We start from the raw sequence: 7,500 nt of genomic DNA on the forward strand, positions 1-7,500 counted from the left end.
GATATCATACAGGACACACTGGGTGAGTGAGAAGGAAGGAGAGAGAACAAACACTACTGTGACACTGACACCAGTCAGGAAGCTCTTAGAGAAGCACTCAGTACGGGTGACCGTTTAACACAAAGTGGACACCGTCACATTGATACTACCAGTCGTCGGAATGCATTTAACATTCACAGTTAACACAATACGTGTGAGCGTTCATCCTCAGGCTGATACCATGATACCAATAGGAACGGTGAAATGGATCGAGAGAGAGAGAGAGAGACAGAGACAAAGACAGAGAGAGAGAGAAAATCATTCCACTGCCATGATTACAATGAAAACGGGATACAGATTAACAGAGTACAACACTGTCATTGTTGAAATGAACGCTTTTGGCGTCGTGATTGAAGGAGAGTTTTGGCGGTGCCATAATAATTCTCTTACATGTACGCACGCACGCACACTCACATACATATACGAACGTGCGCGCGCGTGCACACAAACACACACACACACACACGCGCGCGCACACACACACACACACACACACACACACACACACACACGTGACTGCACGTGCAAATAATAAGTTTATTACACACATGCCCAGACATGAGCGCCTGAAGAAAAAAAATTGCACTGAGGTATTTTAATGCCAGTCTAAACACTGGAAGACGGCTTGAACGACCAGACACAAACAAAAATCCGCCTTATTAGAGTCGACATTCGAGCAAACTGTTGCAGATACATTTGCTTGTAACATGATCAGATTTGTGTTGGCCACTGGTTCCAACTGCAGTTTGTGTTTCCGCACTCTACTGAAAGTAATATTCGGTTTGTATTTGTTTTCAGCACGTTGGGAACGTCGTCACTAATTGGAAAGGCCTTCTGATGTAAATCAGAAAACACTACGGACACAGGAAAAAGTGATGTACATAATTATTTTGCTGTGTATAACCGGTTAATAAACAACAATTGTTGGGTTTTTTTTTGTTTGTTTGTTTTGTTTTTTCCTTGGGAATGGGAGTTGAAGACGTTTCCCCTTTCTTCTTTCCCTCTTTAAAAAGCAACTCAACATAGACAGTTTGGAAGCCCAGATCACGTAACCTTCCACACTCAGTTTCAAACGCTGCCCGTTGACAAATAAGAAAACGACTCTTCAAAGGTTTGGACACCAATAAATGAGACGGTTTTCGTGGGGCACTGGATTTCTATTGTTTATTTGTTTTGTTTTTTTTTGGTGGGTTTTTGTTTTTTGTTAGTTGTTGTTTCGGGAGAGTTAGTTGAGAACTTTATTCCACCCCCTTTCCCCTTCCTTCCTGCTCCACTACCCCCCCCCTCCTCCTCCCCACTCCCTCCCCCCTACCCTCGAGGGAACGTGAACGAATTCGTTCTGAACATGTGATCCTGCCACAACGATAGCCTAAAAAGTCAGCACTGGGAAGCAAGATTATGGACACGGTGAAAGTTTCCATTATCTCGTCCATATGACTAAGATGGCTGCTGTTCTGGTCTTAGTAACAGCTTGCTGTGATACCTTCAGCAAACGCTGTTGCCTGGGCACATTATCTGGATAATACGAATAAGATTTCCTGAATCATCCCATGTTTCACGATTCGCGTCTCCAAGTTTGGTCGATATTGTTCTAGTTATTATTGCTGTTGTTGTTTTTTTTGTGGTAATTTATTGTTGTAATTGTGTCAACAAAAGAAGTGCCGTTAATATTTCGAAGGGTGTAGCACTGTTTATGATAACATTTCTGATTTTTTTCTGGCTATTGTGTTTATTATTTGTTATTATTGGTGGGTCAATATTACAAAAATATCATGATCACCAGCATCACCACACGATCACCACCATTATTATCATCAGAATAATGATTTATGTTTATTTATTTCGCTTATTTTGCAATCACTATCATCAGTACTATTATTATCGGTGTTATTACTGTCAGTAGTGTATTTGTACATCCACTAAAATTACCGCTGTTTCTTCGACTAACTGCAGCCTTTTAGTGTCTGCACCTTAAACACACATCCTTCTGTTTATTTTCCGTTTGCCGAATTCACCACAAAAACATAAGCAATCGGTGAAAGCACCAGCCCTGGTTACGTAACTTGTTTGAATATTGACACGCCTATATGTTCATCAGGATTATATGTAACCCTGTCAGTTGTAGCAAGCCCTTAAATCATCTGCACACACACACACACACACACACACACGCACGCACGCACGCGCGCGCGCGCGCACACACACGCACAACACACACACATACATACACATAGACACCCGCTCACGCACGCACACGCACTGACACACACACACATTGTGACAAGCATAACATTCACACACACACGCGCGCGCGCACACACACACACACACACACGCGCTCGCACGCACACGCACGGACACACGCATATTGTGACAAGCATTATATTTATGGCAAAACGGTCAGCCACAGTACTGCACTGTCCGACCCCTACAAGGCTGACCGTAAACTTTGACTCATAAAACCATAAATAAACACCGTGGAAGCGTTTTTATTTCAGCGTTCTGCGACAGACCTCCAAAATGGCCACGTTTCTACACTTGGTGTTAGCTGTGAAGTGTCTTGTCGAGTAGATAATGTGTGGAACTGTCGTGTGGCTTGGGGGGCGGTGGGGGGGGGTGAAAGAGAGAGAGGAGGATGGAGCGGGGAGGGGCCTGGAGCGGGGGGAGGAAAGAGAGAATGGTCACAGAGAGAGCGAGGGTAAGAGAGAGAGAGAGGTGGGGAGGGGTGGGGGGAGTGTGTGTGTGGGGTGTGGGGGGGTGGGGGGGGGGCAACAGCGTCGTAATTCCGTCGCTGTTGTTGATTTTCACAGTTTTGAAGATCTGCTTGCTCATGGAAAGTTTATATATCTCTTTTTGTCTTAGTCTTGCAATTTCAGACACACTTAGTCATATCGCGCTTCTTGAGCATTAAGGAATGTGTACGCAATTCGTGACTGAAGAGCAAGAAATTGTATCTAAAGTTGGAAATAACAATGAAACAAGCTGTACAAAAGGGATGAGTTGTTTTCTAACAGATCAACAAAGTCAGGTGAAACGTGAAGCATCACCATGACAGATGGAGAGACCAAGAAGATCGACAGCCAAACAAAGAAACAAAACTAAACAAAAAGAAAGAAGATATATATATATAATGTATATATATATATTATATCTGTATGTATATCTATCTATATATAATATACATATCTCTATATCTATATCTATCTATCTATCTATCTATCTATCTATCTATATATATATATATGTGTGTGTGTGTGTGTGTGTGTGTGTGTGTGTGTATCCTTGATAAACAGCTAAACAAAGAACTGTGAAACAAAGAAAAAATTTTAGAAATGTTAATTTTTGTTTGATTATGTATCCGCATTTCGTAGTATCTTTTCTCTCTTACAAAGGATTTCTTGTTTATTCGTCATTGTTTGTTTGTTTGTTTTTCTTTATTTGTTTGTTTTGTTTTCTCCTAATAATCGCAACTAGATCATTTTCTCTTTGTCACCCCCGACCCACCTCCACTCCCTCTCTCTGTCTCTTACTCAGCTCCGTCTTATCTCTTCTTTCTATTCCTCAGTTATTGAACACAGACATCGTGTACAATGAGTACTCACACGCCCTTCACGCAGCACTTGTAAAGATATATCCTGGAGGGGGTGAGGGGCAAGGAGTGTGGAAAGAGAAGAGAGGAGATTACACACCAACTTTTGAAATCACAGAACAATAACTGCCACTGATGAACACGTTTTATTCCGACACCAAAACTTCCACCACCTATTTGTCCCTCAACACACGCTCTCTCCTTTCTATTCACTTTTCAAGAGCAAAGCTTGCCTACGATGCGCGGACCCCACTTGAAGAGTTTTAGCCTTGAGGGCGTGGACAGCTGAGTGTGGGGAGAGAAAGGAGCGGTACACGCTAAACATGGAACCTCCCACAAACAACGAACAACAACCAACAGTGAAAGAGAACAGACCTGAAGTCTGGGACACATCAGGTTTTGACTGACCTGACCGTTGTTAGCAAAACCTGATGGTCATCATCATCATCATTCGGGAGAACCAGACCACTTTCGGACAAGAGGATACACCCCTCCTCCTCACCCAGCCCCTCCAGCACCTCCCACCATTGACTTCCTCAGACTGGACTCAAACATTCACACAAGGCAAGTCAACCCTCACTCACTACACCTCCCCCTACCATGTTCGCCTTTGAAACGCTGGGAGTTCCGGAGCGGCGAAAGTTCTGTCCCCTCCCTCCTTGAGCGGTGCGACTTATCTCCCCTTGCCGCCGAGATCTGGGGCCACGATTGAGACGTTCGGGAGTCCTTTTTAGGGGCCCGGGGAGTCAGTCCTTTAGAGGCCCCAGCAAGCTGTCCCCTGCCGCGTTTCCGAGTGGCGTGGGTCTCTCTCTCTGTGTCTCTGTCTCTCCTGGTGGCGGGACGTCCAATTAGCTCCTGTTAGTGGATTTGTTGGCTATCCCACAGCCATCTCCTTTCCCCGCGGGTTTGATCATGGGGCCGGCGGGCGGGGATTGTCGACGTAACGAAGACAAGGGTCATTGAGGTTCGAGTCGCGATATCCACGTTGACTTGAATGAACGCTGACAATGATACAGCCAGCCGCCGTGATGTTTGTAACGCGAGACCTGTAACAAGAATGAATATGGCTGGAGAATGACGAGTGAGTGTTTGCAAGCAGTTTTTAATGTCATCAGCAATGTCCGCATGTCATCAGCAATGGTCTAAAACAAGAATTCTTTTCCATATCACCTTGAAGATGGAGAAGTTACACTTGTAAAAATAGGCTAAAAGTAAGGAAAGTATTGTATTGTATTTTACTATATTGTATTGTACTGTATTGTACTATATTGTATTGTATTGCATTACTCTTTTGTTGCAACAGATCTCTCTGTGTGGGATTCCCAGGGAGAGCGCGTCACTACACAGAGAGCACCACCTTTTTCTTTCGTTTTTTTGTGTGTATTTTTTGTCTGCAATTTTGTTTGTTTTCCTATCCAAGTGAATGTTTCTGCATAATTTTGCCAGGGATAACCCATTTGTTGCCGTGGGCTCTTTTACATGCGCTAAGTGCATGCTGCACACGGGACCTCAGTTTGTAGTCTCATCCGGATTGAAGCTTGCTGTGTTTGTTTCTTTCAGAGTATCAAATCTGAACAGCGAGTCTCATCCACCTCGCCTTCTCCATCAAGGAGGCCTGGTCCGTGCCTTGGGGCAGGCTGCCTCTTCTTTGTCATGGCTTGCTGTAGCACAAGTTCCTTTGTTGTTGTTGGTCCAAAGCTGCTTATTGTATCGTTACGCAAGTTGTTATTGTTTTGTTGTTGCTGTGGTTGCTGTTGTTGTTTTGGGGAGGAGGGTAGGTGGGGGTAATGTAGCACTCCCCACCCTTATCGCCACTACCCTTATCGCCACCACCCTTATCGCCACTCCCCTTATCGCCACTACCCTTATCGCCACACACCTTCCATCAAAGTTGATTAAGTGTTAAGTACATTGTTCGTACATCATACGGTAACTTGGCTGCGGTAACCTGGTAACGTTAACTTAAGAGTCTCTTCTTGTACTTCCTAACCTCTACTCTCCTTTCTCTCCCTCCCATGGTGAGCCTGAAGTAAACGACTGGCTCCTTACACTTCTCCAACTCCGGTGATGAGCCACTCAAGTGGAATAAAGGTCTGTCCAGGTGTCCTTCGGTGCGACCAGTTTCTTCTGTGTGCTGCAGGCGTCAACACTCAGTTCTACAGCCTGAAGAACGTGATGATTTATTTCTGATTTTCTCTTCTCACTCACACACACACACACACACACACACACACACACACACATGCAGAGACAAACTGTCAGAGACACAGACACGGAAACTGAAGACAAACTGTGTACACGCCCCCCTCCCCCCGCACCCCCCTCCCTCACACACACACACACACACATGCTGTCGCACACATCACGAACAGTTTTCCATCTTACAGTGACAACCATGATCGACAATTGTTCAGCAACTTGGAACAGGTCGGAAAAACGAAGAAATACATCTCGTCGGAAAGCTTTTCTTTATTTTCCGTCAAGGTTTGGCAAACCCATGATCTTGCAGAACGCGCGCGCGCGCACACACACACACACACACACATAGTTTTTAATGTCTATTCACCGTTTCAACGCCCTCAAGACAAGGGGAGCGAGAAAAAACAAGAAATACTGGTGAACATGTCTCAAATGATTTGCATGGTCACTGCAAGCACAGACACGCGCGCGTGATTTCAGTCAAGTATAAAGTCGGTCACGCACGCTCACATTTGCGCAAGGTCGCGAGGACCTCCCCCCTCCCCCTAGTTTACACACACGCGCGCGTCTTCCTCTCAAAAGAAATCTTTTGAAAACTTAGTTGAGTTGAGAATCTAAATTCGAACTGCCTCCACAAGATATAGAGCAACATACCCCTGCCACCACTCACCAAAACCTACATCGAAGAACATGGACCAGCATGCAAAAGAAAAAAAACCTTGACCTAAAAGAACGAAAGCTAGTTGATCGTCAAACTATGAACACCTACCCTCCAGTCTTACCGTCTCTTTGTCAGCGTCTAAATACCGCAGTGCTACGAAACGAAACTGGAGTGCATTAAAACAGCCCAAACAACAGAAGCCGTAATTATGCATAGCGAGAAGCGACAAGCACGGTGGAAACTGAGCAGGCGTTTAAACAACTGTCGCCACTTTTCGCGCGTGAATATGATTAGCATGTGCACAAAACACTGTTTCCCACTCTGACGACCATTGCCCCAAACGTACACCCCCTCCCCCCTCCCACCCCTGCCCCCCCTCCGCCCCCATGAAGAGGACTCAACAGGGCTTCGTCTCATCAACATTACACTTCTCTTGTGTCTTTCAACACTCACACACACGCACGCACGCACACTCACACACATACACGCACACACACACGCGCGCGTCAAATATCACTCAAAGTTAACAGGCTTTAAAGAATCCTAACACATGCACACGTACACACACACACACACACACACACACAAGAATCAACAATCGAGAATATTTAATCCTTTGACCCCTTTTCGGGCATGGAGGATATTATATAACAGCAACAGTATTTTATTCCAAAATTAAACATAAACAACTGAAATAACATAACTACACACACACACACACACACACACACACACACACACACACACACACACACACTTTTCCTCCTCGTTCAAACAACTTCTCACAACAATAACCATGAACGACAAAATGTTTTGCAGCTGAGAACATATCGGTGAAGACGAAGAAAAAGAAAGACACGGTGTTGGAAAGGTTTCGTTGTTCGGACAAACCCAGGCTCTTACGGAACACACACATACAGACATCTTTGCACTCCACGACAGTGGAGAAGGGAACACTCGACACACACTCCTCAAACCCAAACCCCACACCCCACCCCACTCCACCCCCGCC

Source organism: Babylonia areolata, chromosome 20 (assembly GCF_041734735.1).
Source record: "Babylonia areolata isolate BAREFJ2019XMU chromosome 20, ASM4173473v1, whole genome shotgun sequence".
Classification (NCBI taxonomy): Eukaryota; Metazoa; Mollusca; class Gastropoda; order Neogastropoda; family Buccinidae; genus Babylonia; species Babylonia areolata.